We start from the raw sequence: 20,489 nt of genomic DNA on the forward strand, positions 1-20,489 counted from the left end.
TTTACCCTGATCAAGAATATATATATACTTTATAGGGTCGGATATGAATATTTCTATGTGTTACAAACGGAATGACAAAATTAATATACCCTCCATACTATGGTGGAGGGCATAAAAAACTGCTAGGAGATTATAATGCAAATATCGGAAGGGAAATTTTTTTTTTTGCCCCACCGTCGGAAAATTCAGCCTCCATGAAGAAACATTCGACAACGGCATGAGGTTGATAGACTACGCGGTGCAAATAACATGTTAGCAGTTAGCAGCTCGAGTGTCAAGCATCTCTATATAGACAAGGCCACCTGGTTTTCTCCCGATGAAACAACGAGAAATGAAGTTGATCATGTTGTGATAGACGGAAAGAATTCATTCAGAGTTTTAGGCATTCGATCGATTTGAGGAGCGAATATCGATTCGGACCATTACCTTGTAGCAGTCTACGTTCACACTCGTCTTAATTTAGCAGCAATAGTGCGATTTAACACAACACGGAAACTCGACGTCAAAAAGCTGCAAACACAACAGAAAGCAGAAGCCTACTCCGCTCAACTAACCCACCTGTTTGACGAAAGCACTCCTTGTCTCGATAATAACTTAGAAGTTAAATGGCAAAGAATCGTCCACAGCAAAACCAACACTAGGGTACCAAAAGCCACCACAAAGAAACCCATAGTACGATCAGGAGTGTTGTAATGCATATGATGTTAAAAACGCAGGGTATAGGGCAAATCTGTACGCAGTAGCAACACGTAATGTGATAGAGAATTATCGGGAGAAAAGGAGAGAAGAGAAACGTATTTTCAGAAAAAAAATCTAGATAAACATGAGTGGGAGCAAATCGAGATATACAGGAGTCAGAATGAAGTCAGGAATTTTTACCAACGAGTAAAACACCATACCGAAGGCTTTGGTGCAGGCACATCCTCCTGTAGAGATGAAGATGGAAACCTGGTGACCGAGGATCTGGAAGGAGCATTTTGCAAAGCTTCTGGTATCAAATAGTGACGGTGATGAAGATACCCCAGAAGCAATGAGAGATAACGGTATAGAGTGTATACCACCTAGCCAAGATGAGATAAGAATAGCAATCAATCGGCGGAAGAATAATAAAGCAGCAAGTGCCGATGCCTACCAGTTGAGCTATTCAAGTCAGGTGGTCAGGAGCATGCACCAGCTCATTAGTAAAATTTGGCTAGAGGAATTCATGTCCAATGATTGGAACCTCAGCATCCTGTGTTCCGTACACAAAAAAGGAGACAAAACGATCTGTGCCAACTATAGAGGAATAAATCATCTTCCCATAGCATATAAAGTGCTATCCATCGTACTGTGTGAACGACTGAAGCCAATGGTCAATGACATTATTGGACCATACAAATGCGGCTTGACAAATCCACTATAAAATCCACCGGCCTGACAAATCCATACACCAGATTTTCACTCTGAGCCAAATCCTGGAAAAAAACTCCACGCAAAACACATCGACACATTCCACCTATTCGTGGACTATAAAGCCGCATTCGACAGCCCTATCCATACAGAGGTGGTTGAAGTCATGCCTGCGTTCGGCATTCCTGCAAAATTAATACGGCTATGCAGGTCAGCAGTTAAAGTCGAAAGGACTCTCGGAGCTTTTCAATACCAAACGAGTTTTCAGACAAGGTGACAGCCTCTCGTGTGATATTTTTAACATCCAGCTGGACAATATCATAGGACAGGCAAATAAATATCATTCTATACACCAAACAACACATGTTACTCGCCTACGTCGATGACATCGACACAATGGGTCGAACATTGCGGGCGGTAACAGCCACCTTTGAAAAAAATTGAGAAGGAGTCTGCCAAAGTGGGTCTGGCAGTGAATGGCGAGAAGACTAAGCTGATGGTATAAACACGCAATACGGTCAGTAGACTCGGACCAACTGTTGAACTTGAAAACTACGGCTTCGAGATAGTCAGCGATTTTATATACCTCGGTACCGCCATAAATAAAACAAATGGCATCAGTTTTGAATTCCGGAGAAGGATAGTGTTGGCCAACAGATGCCAACACGCACCAGATCAAACTCCACTCTACAAGACGCTGATACTACCAGTGCTGGTATGTGCATCAAATACATGAGTACTTGCGCAAACATATGAGATAGCTCTTGGAGCGTTAGAGAGAAATTCTACGGGCCGTTATGCGTCGCCGGTGAATATCTAAACACGGACATCGACAAAGTCAGTCGAGCGACCACGATAACTAGGCCGAATGGATGAGGATGCCTCATCTTAATACGGTAAAAAATGATTAACATGTTTTCTGCAAGGAAAGTTTTTATCAACAGGAACCACATTTTGGAAGGCCACATTTTGCTACTTCGGCTTTAAATTATATTTAGGTCTGTACAACACTTTATGGGTCTTATATTGAAAATCTCCTGTAACTACTATTTTACCCAAATAAGAGTCTAACCATCGAACTGCAGCCACTTCGGGACGGAATCCAAGGAGATGTTTGCAAAATATGAGTACAGACCACACAAATGTTTTGCAAAGACAATTTTTGCATTAAATTTGTAATTTTGACCGTTTTCTCTCTTAATTCCAGAATCAAAACTTAATTTATTTAGTCTGTCATTCAATCAAATAACAATTTGTATAAGAAGTGTAAAATAGAATAAACCAGTGAGCGGAGCAGTATAGTCGGACGGGGCCGACCATACGATACCCTACACAACTACCACGGAACTCAAATTTTCTGCGGATGTTTATTTCGAGACTGGGCAATATTTCGTGCTATTTGCACCCTCTTGCCCGATTAGAGGTAAACAGCAACTCTTCCTCACACAGACATATTTTCCGAATATTACGAGTATTCAGTACAGCTATTGTCCAGATTCCCTTCACCGTGGGTTGTGTTGTGATGTTCGGATTTTATTTCAGGTCTATAGATCGACTCGAAAATAACAAAAAAAATATGTTTTCGGTCCACTTCATTCCAAAATTATTATCTCATCATCACCGAAAATTATAGGCGTTGTCCTTGACCATAACTGGAACCTCATGGAACATTTCAAAGCGATCAGCGCTATAGTTCCGCTCTCCAGAGTGATAATGGGTTACTAAATAATATACGAATACGGAGATACCTGTAAATATTTAGGTGTAACTCCCACATCCGAGCACATACAACAATATAATTGGTCTTAATTTAAAGGTCAACCACTCCTCTTGGATATAATATCAACTTCTCGGGTATATGTCCTTCAGGGGTAAATATTTACGCCATAGAATACACATTTTGTAATTTTTCACACAAAAGTCAGGGTCCATTTGACCCGCTAAGTATTGACCGATCTTTCTCCAAACAGGCATGCTTATTTTTTGGCCCGATCCGCTTCTCCATGCAAAATTTCACGACGTTCGGACCATTGTTGCGGCCTCTGGAGCGACCAGAAAAACCGACAAAAATTTAGTATTTGGTCCATTTCATCCCCTAAATATTATCCGATCTTTCCCAAAAACAATAGGGGTCTTCATTGGCCAGAACCCATCCTACATGCAAAATTTCGTGAAGATTGGTCCATAACTGTGGCCTGTATCGTGTTTACAAATTATAATGGACAGACGGACGGACGGACACACATGTCTAGATCGACTCAGCTAGTCGAGATATGACGATCGGTATACTTAAAGGTGGGTCTAGGACCAATATTTCACGGCGTTACAAACTTTTGGGGCTGCACAAAGCTATAATACCCTGACAACATAGTTGTGTAGGGTATAAAAATGTTTGCACATCAATAATCGTTATTCATAACTTTCTACATACCCCGCAATGTTAGCCCTTTTAGCAGGTGTGCTAAACAAATAATAATGCGTGTTATAAAATAACAGACTTTTGACTCATTCACACTTTGTGACTGCCCCCGAATGTACACAGACACACTCACTCACCCACCCAGTCAACTTATTTGACAAACGAACGAACGTACAAATCATTGACAGAAATCACTTTGAACAGGACAGATGGTCAAGTCCATTGAACAAACAACAACAATATGAACAATTAATGTCCCTCTGTCTGTCCGGTACTCTATTTGTTTCTGATTGCATGCAGGTATGTTTGTATGACATACACAGACATACATATGGGTACAGCCGGACTTCCTTTTGTTGTTCTTGAGCAACAAATTAACGGTTGTATGAGTTTCTCCTCTCACTCCGTTGTCAAACGGACAGGAACAAAAACGGAAATCTTTGGTAAACGGCCGAAATGTTGTCAAAAAAATTGTAACATTTATCAAAAAAATGTAACGACAATAAAATGTAACAATCAAAAAACCTATACGGGGATACGTTACAATTCAAATACGAAACAATTTATGGTAGCTGAACATGTAAAGGACTTAAAAACAGAAAAAAACATGATTAAAAAGGATACAAATGTGTCCAAAAATCCCAATACCTCAGAATGTAGATTTAGTTTTTCTCTTTTTTATAGAGAATCTGTTGGAAAATAATTAGGCATTTTCGACACACAGTTTTTTTATTGTTAAAATTTTTGGGGTGAAATTCACTATTTTTATCATGAAAAAATAAATTAACACCAACATAATAGGAGGGTGCCATTAAATCTCTGTTTGTTTACTGCCTAAACCGGAAGCAATGAATTTTGCAAAAAAGAATGTAATGTGTAATAATCTCTAGCTAAATTGAGGTTATCGTTTTTTATACTTCTTTACTTGATTGATGGTATTATGTGGAGAAAAATTTGGCATGTGCCGTTAATAAGGATTTTGATTTGATTGATTTTTATAACAGCTACCGTTATATTCTTCGGGAAAATTCAGTTGAAGCTGATTACATATATTTAATAATCACTACCAGATATGTATGTTGGTTAAAAGAGGAACTAATAGTCTATAATTCACTACCATGATAGACAGACTGCAGGGCTCTTATGAGGAGAAAAAAAGGGATCTATTGTATTGCAAAATAACAATTATCCAATTTTAATGTTTTTCCTAATCAAGGAAATTTTAAGACAAGTCTAGTGTAAAATAAGAATCACGAACAATTTCAGATATTTATTTCAAACGATAAACGATAGGAAAATTGGGCTAGGACCTTGACCGTATTAAAAATGACTCATGACGTTTATTAGACTTATATTGAAAATATTCGGTGAAGAAGTTATTTACCTTCAAAGGACCCGGACAGCAAATTAGCAGTCTATTCGTAATGCTAAAATATAGTAACCTCGTTTGGAAATTCCTATATACTCGAAATTATTTTTTTGGCGTAACTATAACGAGTTTTTTTGTGTTCCTTCCTGATTTGTAAATAAACTACACAACGCACGCACATGTGATCAGTGACTAAGTTGCAGAATACCCCATGAACAATATGATTCTAATGTATGATTTTTCGATATAATCAATGGATCCACCCAAAATGGATGCTGACATTTTGAAGCCGGATTTTCGGTGTTTTTTGAATTTTTTCTTATAATTAGGATGCGCATCCAGATAATGGAATAAACTTATTATAGGATTGTAGAACTCGTGATTTTGCTTCGTTTAGTGTATATCTCATGAATGTGCTCACCTCAGCTTCGTTGCAATTGGGTTCAAAGACGAAAATTTGGTGCGTAAATTTTTATAAAAAACATATTTTTTGAGTCTAAAATTAAGAAAGCCCATTCAAATTCCTTGGAACCCCGCGTGATTTTAGTTTTTTTACGTGCCGGATCTAATGAGCCCATCCATGTTCAATTCCGCCCAATAAAACGGCGGATATAGGTACCTTGAATGTGGGAAAAACTGCAAAAACTTATTTTGACAAATTCGCGAATAATATGCGTATTTTATCCAAAATCGATTGTGGAGGCACATCCGCGGTTCTTAACCGATCCTTTTAAAATAGGTGTCCTTTTGTGTATTTTCATAGGAGATTACTGAAATCGGATGCGCATAAAAATCGTATGCATGTTTTTCGCGACCATTATACCGTATTTCAATGTGATTTGACAAGTATGCAAAGAAAACAAATGTGTTTATCCATTTGTAAAGAAATTCGCGAATTACAACAAATAGGAATTCATTTAATTTACATTTAAAATACAAGATTTAAAATCGCTATAACTTTTGTGCGCAGCATCCGAATTAGTGAACGCGAACAGATTTCGAATCAGCATATTTTTCTTAACCTATGTACCAAAAATCATAAATGTGCTCGCAAAAAATTTTTCAAAATTTTTTAAATGGAATTTTAAAAGAATTTTGTAATTTCTTATATATACGGTTTTAGTAATATGACCCGGGTAAAACTGAGAAACGACCATTAAAATCTTACCACCTAAATCTTATGGGCAATATGTCAAGATGAATATTGTGAGAATGAAAAATCACATCTTGTGATAATAGGAGTCCGGTTCAATAAAATAATGACAAAAAGGACACACAATGAATTTAGTTAGAAGGAAGAATTGTCTTACAAAAAATGTGAAGAAATGTCGCAAAAACAAAAATTATAACGCCATTTCTCCAAACCTTGACCAATGAAGATTTTTTTTTATTTCCTCGCCAAGGTCTGTAATCGCCAATATGAATTTGTCACCCCCAATATCTTGTGGCACAGTGTAATTTATGTAAGATATGTCACTCAAAGAGAACCGAAAAAATAAAAGTTTAACAAAAATTCAGTAGTCGATTTTCACAATCCTCCCTAGATACAAATTTGTATACTCTACACAACTATGTTTTTAGGCCCAAGAGATTGTAACGCCGCGAAATATTGGTCCTAGACCCACCTTTATGTATACCAATCGTCATATCTCGACTAGCTCAGTCGACCTAGACATGTGTGTTCGTTGGAGGGCGCTTTAAAATTTTCCATGAGGATCCATGTATGGTCAAGGACAACGCCTATAATTTTCGTTAATGATCAGATACTAATTTTGGGATGAATTGGACCGAAAACTTAATTTTTTGTATTTTTCGAGTCACAATTGAAAGTCGAACATCACAACACAACCCACGGTGAAGGGTATCTGTACTGTACTAATATCGCGAAATATTACCCAAGCTCAGAATATAGAACCACAGATAGTTAGATTTTCGTGGAAGTTGAGTAGGGTATCATATGAATGGCCCCGTCCGACTATACTGCTCCGCTTACTGTTTTTTTTTATTAAAGCATGTTTGCAATGCAAGAAAAAACCCGTAAGGAAAACAGTAAAGTCGGACGGGGCCGACTATATGATACCCTTCGACACTTTGGGTATGTTCAACAGTATCTTAACAGACGTCGCATTTTTGTAGGACCATTAACAGGAAATTAGATCCATAAACATGTCATTCTGCAACCCATACTAAATTTTTCATTTGGTCAGATATAGATTTGCTTCTTTTAATGGGAAAAAATTATGTATATCATACGGACACCCGCTAATTTTTTGGTGCACCACTTAGTTAAAATCGGACAAAATTATATATGGGAGCTTTATCTAAATCGGAACCGATGTTCACGAAACATAACACACAGCATTCTAGATTTAATTCAGTACGCTTTGCCAAATTTTGTGCAAATCGAAAGATATATAGGACGAAAATATTTATGGGAGCTATATCTAAATCTGAACTGATTTTCACGAAATTTAGCACATATCACTCTAGACTCAATTCTGTACGCTATGCCAAATTTCGTGCAAATCGAAAGATATATAGGGACTTTTGTGCACCATTTACCTTAAATCGGACGAAAATATATATGGGAGCCATATCTAAATCTGAACCGATTTTCCCAATTTCAATTGCGTTCGTGCTTGGGCCAAACAAATGAGCTATGCCAAATTTCATCTAATTCGAATCATAAATACGACCTGTACTTTGTTTACAATTTAACATGGACAGACAGACGGACGGACGGACATACGTGAATCGACTCAGAAAGTGATTTTATGCATATTCTCAAAAGGAGCCATGTGTCTATCTCGTTTCCGTTTGCCTGGTACAGACATATGCACAAAGACATAATACCCTGTACCACAGTGTGGTGATGGTGCCCAGGCCGAGCTGTATGGCGGATGCTCCCGAAGTTTCTGGCGAGTCACTGTAGATGTGTGTGTCTTAGCGTTGTCCTGGAGGAACACGAGACCTCTCCTTTTGTCCAATTCTAGCTGTTTCTGGTCAATTGCTATATTTTAACGGCTATCAGCTGTTGACAGTAGAGATCAGAATTTAGCTGTTTCTGGTCAATTGCTATATTTTAACGGCTATCAGCTGTTGACAGTAGAGATCAGAATTTAGCGTTTGGCCATGTCATAATAATAAATAATTCACCGCTCTTAGACCACGGTTGTTTTCGCACAGGGTTGTCGTATGCGATCCATTTCTCATTTCCAGTCACCATCCGTTTCGGAGATGGTTATTCTATCCATCTTATTGTTTTTTCTGTTAATTTATGTGGCACCCAAACATCGAGCTTCTTTTTGAATACAGCTTTGTGTAAATGGCTTAAAACGGTTTTATGGTCGATTTGTAGCTCCTGGGCGATGTTACAACTGCAAACATGCCGGTCAACTTCGATCATTTCTCCGAAAAAATCGGAAAAAAATAATGGATTTATTTTTCCCCAACCAAATATTATGATAATTTTCAGCATAAATGTATGGTCTTCTATAAGATTTTTTTATCTCTTTAAAAACTGGAGGCAAGTTCTCCTCCAGCTAGTCCACTTTCTATTAGAATATTTTTAGTTTAATTCGATAAAACCCGTGGCGAGTTAAGCGAACATTTAACACAGCGCCATTTTATAATTTTTAAGCCCGTAGGTGTGATTACCTCTTTAAATGCGTCTTTCTTGTGAGTCGTCCGAAGACCAACTGTGCTTCTATAAGTTTGGAACAATGTTAATAACAATGTACGGGGAATGGTTTTAGAAAGACTAATTTTAATTTCTGATGTAATGAGAAAAACGGGCGACTATGCCGACAAAGTCTTCGAAGAGTATCTTGGAACCCGTGGGGAACAGAAATATTAAATCTTCCTAAGATCTCCGTCATAGGGATTTGCAGCGAAGTTTTCTACCATACTGGAAAAAATCGAAGTATCGTTATTTGGGGACTGTACCTATACGTGAACCTGTTCAATCGAACAGACATAGTTCCATTGGTGCAAATTTACATAAAGTAGGATTACATACATGAAAACAAACATTCACTAATTACTATGAGCAATGAGGTTCTTCACAATTTTTTTGTTATTTTAAAATAGAAAACTCATTTTACTGATAAAGTACAATAGGTACGTTTTGTCTAAATCTTATTTAGATATATGTACCCCTTATCCAAATCAATAAAATTAATTACATTTCATTTAAAAAAATGAATATTTTAGATACACCTCTAACAAGGCGCGATAAATGTACAAAAATTATAAATTGTCATAACGGTTTTTTCTATTTTACCTTCTTCGAACACAAAAAGTGATTCTAAAATAACAGGAAATACACATACACACACAAAATGTGATTCTTTACAAAAGACATTACAAAAAAATTTAACGAACCAAAGAACACGAACTACAAAAACGAAATCATAAATAATAAATGTTCAAATTAGATTTATTCCACCATACATACTACCCTTGTGCTGGTGCTCGCTCATTAACCCTGGACGTACTATATCAAATAAAATCTTTCGAACGTTAACGACTCTTTGTGTGTTTGAGTGTCAGGATAAGGGATGTTGGTAGGACAAAAAATCAGGGTTAGCCATGCAAATGTACCAAAGCAAAAATACAGCAATTGAAAGGGTGCAACACGTTATTGTTGTAGAGCTACGAGTTACCCAGTTTGCCGAAACATACAACAATTTCAAGAGTACCAAAGGATAATGATGCGGGGTAGAAGGTAACAACGATGGCAGCAGCGACAACAACAACGATAATAATAATGAAATTGTGTAGGAAAACAATACAAGTGTGGTAAGTACATGGATATTATTGTAACTTTTTAAAACATTAAAATAACAAGTTGTTGTTTGTGTTACAGTTACTTGTTACTGGCAGGGATACAGGAGAGTACAGTGACCCACAGTCGATAAGAGGGAAATAAAAATAACCTATCAAAGATTTAGAGGGAATTTTAAATTAGTCAAAATTGTTTTCACAAGACTGTCAATTTACATAAAAAATCGTATGCATTCAATTCTAGTATCGCCAACGTATTAGGTTGGGGAAAAAGAAATCCATTATTTTTATATGAACTATAGGATTTTATTTAACAAGCTTTTGGCCATATGGAAGCAACTCATCTATACTAACAAACGAGTAAAGTGATTGACTGACTAACTGATTTAACGATTCATCAACGCCCAGACGAAACGGCTGAAGCTAGAATCTTGAAATTTTGGGTGAGGGTCACTCTTGGTCCAAATGTGAAATTTTGGGTGAGGGTCACTCTTGGTCCAAATGTGACAGATAAGGCTGGGTTTTTGGAAATTCGTACTATAACGGTACGAAAAGTGCTAAAAGGTATTAATCTATACTAATAAAAAAGTAAAGTGATTGACTAACTGACTGATTTAACGATTCATCAACGCCCAGACGAAACGGCTGAAGCTAGAATCTTGAAATTTTGGGTGAGGGTCACCCTTGATCCAAAGGTGACAGATAAGGCTGGGGTTTTGGAGATTCGTACTAGAACGGTACGAAAAGTACTAAAATGTATTAAATGTGATACCATTTGTATTTGGCGAACCGGTGGAGCTAGAACTCTGAAATTTGGTTTGGTGGTCGTTGATGGAGTGTAGGATAGATGTACCAAAGGGTTTTTGGAAATTCGAACTAAAACTAACCGAAAAGTACAAAAATGTACTAAATTTGGTACAATTCTGTAGCATGTGAACGGATAGCGTTAAAAACTTGAAATTTTGAATGTGAATTTAGAAATGTGTACTAAATTTGGTACAATTTGAATTGTGGGTGAACCGATAGAGTTGGAATCCTGAATCTAGCATTTGGGATCACTGTGGGGGTTTAGGGTTGGGGTATGTAGGTAGTTTTAGAAATTTGTACTAAGTGTACTAAATTTGGTACAATTTAAATTGTGAGTGAAGCGACAGAGTTGGAATCCTGAAATTTTGATTTAGGATCACTGTGGAGGTGTAGGATTGGGGTATGTAGGAGGGTATGGAAATTGGTACAACCAATAATTGTGAGTGAAACGATCGAGTTTGAATCCTAGAGTATGGATTTAGGATTACTGTGGGGTGTTGGTTTGGGTAAAGTTGAGGGTTCTGGGGGTGTTGGTTTGGGTTGTTAAGTTTTTGAAATTCGTACTACTTTGTACTAAATTTGGTACAATTTGTATTGTGGGTGAACCGATAGAGTTTGAATCCAGAAACATGGGGTGTATGTCACTGTGGGGGTGTATGATTGGGGTATGTAGGAAGTTTGGAAATTTGAACTAATGTGTACCAAATTTGGTACAATTTGGATTGTGGGTCAACCGATAAAGTTGGAATCCTGAAACTTCGATTTAGGATCACTGTGGGGGTGTAGGATTGGGGAATATAGGAAGTTTTGGAAATTAGTACTTAGTACTAAATTTGGTAGAATTTGAATTATGGGTGAACAAATAGAGGGTAGATATTTGGCACTGCTGTGTGTTAAATTTGGTATAATTTGAAATGTGGGTGGACCGATAGAATTGAAATCCTGAAACTTATATTTTGGATCACTGTGGTGGTGTAGGTTTGGGGTAAGTGAGAGGTTTTTGGAAATTCATACTACTGTGAAATTCATACCTATGGAGTTGGAATCCTGAAAGTTGGATTTAAAATCACTGTCGGGGTGTAGGTTTGGGTTAAGTAGGAAGTTTTGGAAATTCTACTACTAAATTCGGTACAATTTCAATTGTGGGTGAATTAATAGAGTTGGAATCCTGAAATTTGAATTTGGAACCATTGGTTGAGGAGGGTACTTATGGAAATAATGTGTGCTAAGTGGAAAATTTGTTAAAATTTTGATTTGGGTGAACCTTTAGAGCTCGAATCATGAAATTTGGTACTAAATGGTACTCAAGTTTAATTTATGGTCGATATTAATGTGTGGATTGTTTTTTCAGACATATGCAGTTTTATCTAAAAATAAAATAATATGTTAATACATTATTAAATATTTCCTACATTCGCTAACGAAGTTGCGGGCATATGCTAGTAATAAATAATCCCCTTCCAGTCCCACCAAATGCATAGCAGAACCTTTCTGGCCGAATCTTCATGGTTTGGCCACCGTTTGAGGTGCTTCACCGCTCTTTGACCACAATCGTTTTCGCACAGGGTTATCGCATGTGATCCATTTCTTATCCAACCGTTTATGAAAAGGGTCTATCTCATTCCGTTTGTGGCACCAAACATCGGCATGTGTAAATGGTTTAAAACTGGTTTATGGTAGATTTTTAGCTCCTGGGCGATATTACGACTTTCAGCATGCCGGTCAATATCGATCATTTCTTCAATTTTATAGACATTTTCGACGACCGGCCTAATGGATTTCTTTTTTCCCAAGCTAATATTTAGTTCTTTCTTATATCCGCAATTTTATATTCATTATATTTAATTTTTAATATCTGATTTCACATTTTTAATTAGTGGTCATAGCTCTACAAAATGAGTTCAAAAAAACTGATTCATTGAACTTTTAAAAAAATTGACCGCCGTTTTCGATCGACCCGATTACAGTTTTACGTTTTTCTTGCAGAATCGTAATCAGCGTCCGAATCTATTATATGTGATATTTATTTATCATGGCCAAAAAATTTATTCTAATTATGGCCAAAAAATGGGACCTATGGCACAACTAGTGCCTAACTAGAAAATTTAACAGCCATATTTTCTTTTCGTACTTGGCATAAAAGGTCCCACCCCATTTCTGGTATTTTGACAGCCTAAAACCAAATTGGCTGTAATTGGAATTCTGAGTTTTTGGGAAAAAATCTTTGCAGTAAATTTAGGTTCATGTTTATGAAAAATATCAAAAAATGGGATAAACTCATTTCCCAAACGAATTAACTGTACTTTGGCATTCCGAGTTCTTGGTAGTGAAAAAAAGTTGCAAAATATAGGGCTTTGTTTAGACATAGTCATCACATAACTGTTCCGACCCATTGGTATTTTGAATATTTTATCAGCATTTCTTAAAGAAGTGGCACACTTTGACATTGCCCTCATGTCGCTTTTTTCCCATTTCTTCAAATATTCGATTTTGGCATTTTTAATATGGCCAATATATATGAATATAATATATTCTGAAATTTATTTATTTTTTTAAATCTTTGCGTCACTGTATAACAATGATTGTTTACAAAAATTACTAACAAGTGTTTCGTTATAAAGGCGAACTGTACTGTCGAAAAAATATTCGACAAGGCATTAACCACCCACCATAAATGATGAGTTTGGATGGGGGTGAAATAAATAAATGAACTGCCGAACATTGTTAAGGATTATGAACAGGCCAAAAATTAACAACATGCTCAATAATTTTATTACAACATTTGGGTTAGGTTAGTTACTTACTATCGCTCTGTATATAAAATAGTCTAGTATATGCTTTAGTAAATATTATATAATAGAAAAATAAATAATTACATTTCCAGTACTCACAACAAAAATTCACAATTCTAAACGTATTTCAATGAATTCCATTGATTTGGATGATGAGGCAGAATACATTTGATCCTGAATCGCAACAATAGTCATATGTGTCACAAATGAGTGATTGGAGTGCGAAGCCCGTATTTTGGCAACATACAATTCAGAACTCTTGTCCTCATCATTATCATTTTGATTGATGATCAGTGCAAATCAAATAAATCACTTTCAAGTACTATCATTATTGTCTTGTTGTAATAGCTTGTTGCTGATCATCTCGCATAAGAATATAAATTAGAAAATAAATGATTTGGACATATGGAGTTATTTTGATTTCAAAACTCGGCATAAGATGGATTGTTGATCGATTTTCTAAAATTATTTCTATTGCATAAATATTGTTTTCTATAATTTACCGTATGTACTTTTATTTTTTCTTTCATTTCACATAAAAAAGTTGAATAATTAATTATTTTTATTGAAATATACAAAATCGTTAAATAAACTTAATAGCGCTATGTAAAAGTGTGTTTGTTGTTGTCAACATTTACCATATGTTGTTTGTGTAAAGTGATGTAAAAAACATACCTTTAAAAGCTTTGCAAATATTTGCCATCCCTAATGTAGCTGTGGTTTGTTAATTCAAAGACCATAAGGTAATTGGCAATAGTTTTATTAACTCCATCAATTGATAACAATGTTCCCAGGAAGTTCATAAAACTGAAGCCGAGCAAATGATAACCGTAATAATATAAATGATTGATAAGATATGAAGGTTTTTTACAAAGCATATGATAACAAAAAATATTCTGCAAATAAAAATATTCACACTCCACAAATATTGACGAGGATTTTTTTCTTTTTTTTTTGTTCGAAGGACACTCAATTTTAAAATTATTATTCAAAATGCTATAAGAAACTTTATTTTTAACAATAATTGTTAGATTTTTAAAGTTATTTAAATGTTATCTAAAGATAAATAGATAAAATACATATTACTAGCATATGCCCGCAACTTCGTTAGCGAATGTAGGAAATATTTAAAAATGTATTAACATATTATTTTATTTTCAGAAAAAACTGCATATGTCAGAAAAAACAATCCACAAATTAATATCGACCATAAATTAAATTTGAATACCATTTGGTACCAAATTTTATGATTCGAGCTCTAAAGGTTCACCCCTCCTCAACCATCTAACTAAACTTCCTGCATACCCCGATCCTACACCCCCACAATGATTCCAAATTCAAATTTCCAGATTCCAACCCTATTAATTCATCCACAATTAAAATTGTACCGAATTCAGTAGTAGAGTTTCCAAAACTTCCTACTTAACCCAAACCAACACCCCCACAGTGATCTAAAATCTACCTTTTAGGATTCAAACTCTATCGGTTCACCCACAATTCAAATTGTACCAAATTTAGTACACAGTAGTATGCATTTCCAAAACCTCTTACTTACCCCAAACCTACACCACCACAGTAAACTTAAATATAAGTATTAGGATTCCAACTCTATTGGTTGACCCACAATTCAAATTGTACCAAACTTAGTACATAGTTGTACCAATTTCCAAAACTACCTACATACCACAATTCTACACCCACACAGTGATCCCAAATCGAAGTTTCAGGATTCCAACTTTATTGGTTGATCCACAATCCAAATTGTACCAAATTTAGTATACAGTAGTACGAATTTCCAAAACAACACCCCCAGAGTGATCCTAAATCTAAGTGTCAGGATTCAAACCCACAATTCAAATTGTACCAAATTTGGTACACATTAGTAGAAATTTCCAAAACTTCCTACATACCCCAAGCATACACCCCCACAGTGATCCTAAATCCATGTTTCAAAACTCAAACTCTATCGGTGCACAATATAAATTGTACCAAATTTAGTACACAGTAGTACCAAATTCCAAAACATTCTACATACCATAATCCTACCCCCAACACTGATCCTAAATCCAAGTTTCAAGATTCCAACTCTATCGGTTCACCCACAATTTAAATTGTACCAAATTTAGTACACAGTACTACCAATTTCTAAAACCTCCTTCTTTCCACAAACCAGCACCTCCACAGTGAACCTAAATCAAAATTTCAGGATTTCAACTCTATTGTTTCACTCACAATTAAAATTGTACCATATTTAGTACACAGTAGAACGGATTTCCAAAACTTCCTACATACCCCAATTCCACACCTCCACATTGATCATAAATCTAAATTTCAGGATTCCAACTCTATCGGTTCACCCACAATTCAAATTGTACCAAATTGGTACTACGGTGTAGTACCAATTTCCAAAACTTCCTATATACCCCAATCCTACACCCCCAAAGTGTTAATAAATCAAAATTTAAGGATTCCAACTCTTTCGGTTCACCCAAAAATCAAATCGTACTAAAGTTAGTACATAGTACAATTTCCAAACCCTCCTACATACCCCAATCCTACACCTCCACAGGGATCCCAAATCAAAATTTTAGGATTCCAACTCTATCGGTTCACTCACAATTTAAATTGTACCAAATTTAGTACACTTAGTACAAATTTCTAAAACTTCTACATACCCCAACACTACACCCCCACAGTGATCCTAAATCCAAGTTTCAGGATTCCAATTCTATCCCTTCACCAACAATTTAAATTGTACCAAATTTAGTACACATTAGTACACATTTTCAAATTTAGTATACAGTAGTACGAATTTCCAAAACAACACCCCCAGAGTGATCCTAAATCTAAGTGTCAGGATTCAAACCCACAATTCAAATTGTACCAAATTTGGTACACATTAGTAGAAATTTCCAAAACTTCCTACATACCCCAAGCATACACCCCCACAGTGATCCTAAATCCATGTTTCAAAATTCAAACTCTATCGGTGCACAATATAAATTGTACCAAATTTAGTACACAGTAGTACCAAATTCCAAAACATTCTACATACCATAATCCTACCCCCAACACTGATCCTAAATCCAAGTTTCAAGATTCCAACTCTATCGGTTCACCCACAATTTAAATTGTACCAAATTTAGTACACAGTACTACCAATTTCTAAAACCTCCTTCTTTCCACAAACCAGCACCTCCACAGTGAACCTAAATCAAAATTTCAGGATTTCAACTCTATTGTTTCACTCACAATTAAAATTGTACCATATTTAGTACACAGTAGAACGGATTTCCAAAACTTCCTACATACCCCAATTCCACACCTCCACATTGATCATAAATCTAAATTTCAGGATTCCAACTCTATCGGTTCACCCACAATTCAAATTGTACCAAATTGGTACTACGGTGTAGTACCAATTTCCAAAACTTCCTATATACCCCAATCCTACACCCCCAAAGTGTTAATAAATCAAAATTTAAGGATTCCAACTCTTTCCGTTCACCCAAAAATCAAATCGTACTAAAGTTAGTACATAGTACAATTTCCAAACCCTCCTACATACCCCAATCCTACACCTCCACAGGGATCCCAAATCAAAATTTTAGGATTCCAACTCTATCGGTTCACTCACAATTCAAATTGTACCAAATTTAGTACACTTAGTACAAATTTCTAAAACTTCCTACATACCCCAACCCTACACCCCCACAGTGATCCTAAATCCAAGTTTCAGGATTCCAATTCCATCCCTTCACCAACAATTTAAATTGTACCAAATTTAGTACACATTAGTACACATTTTCAAAACTCCCTACATATCTCAATCTTACACCTCAACAATGATCCTGACTCCAAATTTCATGATTATAGCTCAATTGGTTCACCTAAAATTTAAATTGTACCAAATTTAGTACCATTTAGTACCCATAAGTAATAATGTCTTTAACTGAGTCCTGACCCCAATTCTACACCCCTACAGTGATCCTGACTCCAAATTTTATTGTTCCCGCTCTATCGGTTCACCCAAATCTAAATTGTACCAATTATAGTACGATTTAGTACTTTTCGTACACATAAGTAACAAATTTCCAAAACTACGTACATATCCCAATCCTATTCTCCGTCGGTAATGTTGATATCAATTTTCAGGATTCCAGCTCGATTTGTACCTCTAAATTAAATTTGTACTAATTATAGTACCATATATATAATTATAGTACACATGAGTACACGGTTTCAAAACCATCTCCTTATATCGACCCTACTTCCTAATCCTAAATCGCATTTCAAATTCCAAGTTTTTAGCTCTATCCGTTCACAAATTTAGTACATTTACGTACTTTTCGGATAGTTATAGTTCGAATTTCCAAAAACCCTTTGGTACATCTATCCTACACTCCATCATCGACCAAATTTCAGAGTTCTGGCTCCACCGGTTCGCCAAATACAAATGGCAGCACATTTAGTACGTTTTAGTACTTTTCGGATCGTTCTAGTACGAATTTCCAAAAACCCAGCTTTATCTGTCACATTTGGACCAAGAGTGACCCTCACCCAGAATTTCAAGATTCTAGCTTCAGGCGTTTCGACTGGGCGTTGATGAATCGTTAAATCAGTCAGTCAGCCTATCACATTACTCTTTTAAAAATATACATGCTATTGGCGTATTTCAGATCTATTTAGTGGTAAAAATGCCTTCTTAATATACAATTTATACGAACTTTATTAGGTGTAAATTATTTCTGAGCAAGGATGGGGTATAAGTGGAAGATTATCGATTTCTGGTAGAATATTTGGATGTCAAAGTTTCGTCTTTTGGCATTTAGTTTATGGCTCAAAGCAATAAGGATGAGAAATACGCGCTAGAACTCGATATAGAAGGGGAATACTTTTTAACAAAAATCTTTCTTAATAACCATGAATAACCGCACTCAAATATATGTGGCCCTTTCTTAATGAATGGTAAATTTGTCCTTCTGGGCTCTTAATATAGTCTTCTATCCATGTCCTCACTTTTGTAGGGGTTTAAGATTCACTTTTAAACACATTCAGAGCTATAAACTTGAAGTTAATGGGCTATGTGTGAAGGGCATTCAGAGCTAATAAAGTGCATGCTTTAAAGATTTTTAGAAACAAATTTTAAAATTCATTCAGACAACTATGTTGTTAGGGTATTATAGCGTTGTGCACCCACAAGAGTTTGTAACGCCGCAAAATATTGGTACTGAACCCACCTTTAAGTATACCGATCGTCATATCTAGACTAGCTGAGTCGATCTAGACATGTGTGTCCGTCCGTCTGTCCATTCTAATTTGTAAACATGATAGAGGCCACAGTTATGGACCAATCTTCACGGAATTTTGCATGTAGGATGGGTTCTGTCCAATGAAGGGGATATCGGTTTTTTTGGTCGCTCCAGAGGCCTCAATTATGGCCCAAACATTGGGAATTTTTAAATGGAGAAGAGGATCGGACCAAAGACTAAGCATGTCTGTTTCGATAAAGATCGGTCAATATTTAGCGGGTCAAATGGTCCCTGACTTAAATTTATACCAATTATACTGTCGTATGTACTCGGATGTAGGAGTTACACTTAAATATTTACAGGTGCTTACATATTAATGTATTATTTAGTAGCCCATTACCACCTTAGGGCGCGAAAATATAGCGCTGATCGCTTTGAAATTTTCCATGAGCATAAAGGTATTGTCAAGAAAAACGCCTATAATTTTCGGCGATGATCAGATAATAATATTGGGATGAAGTGGACCGAAAACTTAATTTTTTTTTTGTGTTTGTGTTTTTTTTTTTCAAGTTTATCTATAGGCCACAATTGAAAGCCGAACATCACAACACAACCCACTGTGAAGGGAATCTGGATAAGAAATTAAAAGGCCTGTACTGAATATTAGTAATATTTGTTGACCTCTAGAACCACTCAAAGATCGATTTTCGTGGATGTTGTGTAGGGCATCCGTCCGACTCACTGCTCTGCCCCGTCCACTCACTGGGTTTAGTATATTTTTTTAAATTTCATTTGAAGCTGTAATCATTGGTTTTAAACATTATTTTGGAGGACATCAAAGTAATAAATAAGGACTTTGAAATAAAATTAAGTTGAGTGAGAGGTTTTAAAATCGTATTTAAAAATTTGTTTTTATTTTGAAATATATATCCGATGATCTTAACTTTTATTGCATTGTTTTGAGATTTTTTTTGTCGAAGAAGGTGAATATCGGCCCACACCTTCAGGTTCCTCCACCACAACATGGTTAAAATTTAGCTGAAAATTAATTTTATAATGCCATGCGAACGAAACTTTGTACAACCTTTACCAATCCTAGATCAAGTCCGAAGATGGGACTCAGCTAGAACTCCGAAATTTGGTTTGTGTGTATGATAGGTGTAGCAAAGGGTTTTTGGAAATTCGAACTATAACTATCCAAAAAGTACAAAAATGTACTAAATTTGGTACAAATTCGTAGCATGTGAACGGATAGAGCTAAAAACTTCAAATGTGGAATGGGAATTAGGGTTGAGATGTAGAGTCTACTTAAGGAGATGGTTTTGAAAGCGTGTACTCATGTGTACGAAAGTACTATATGGTACAAATTTACTATAAAAGTGTAAAAGAGTACTAATCTATATTAATAAAAGAGTAAAGTGGTTGACTGGCTGATTTAATGATTCATCAACGCCCAGACGAAACCGCTGAAGCTAGAATCTTGAAATTTTGGGTAAGCGTCACTCTTCGTCCAAAGATGACAGATAAGGCTGGATTTTCGTCCTAGAACGGTACGAAAAGTACTAAAAAGTACTAAATATGATACCAATTGTATTTGGCGAACCGGTAGAGCTAGAACTCTTAAATTTTAAATGAGGGTCACTGATGGAGTATAGAATAGATATAACAAAGGGTTT

The sequence above is a fragment of the Musca vetustissima genome, unplaced genomic scaffold, assembly GCF_032173495.1.
Source record: "Musca vetustissima isolate MV318-11 ecotype Yass unplaced genomic scaffold, APGP_CSIRO_Mvet_v1 utg4619, whole genome shotgun sequence".
Lineage (NCBI taxonomy): Eukaryota > Metazoa > Arthropoda > Insecta > Diptera > Muscidae > Musca > Musca vetustissima.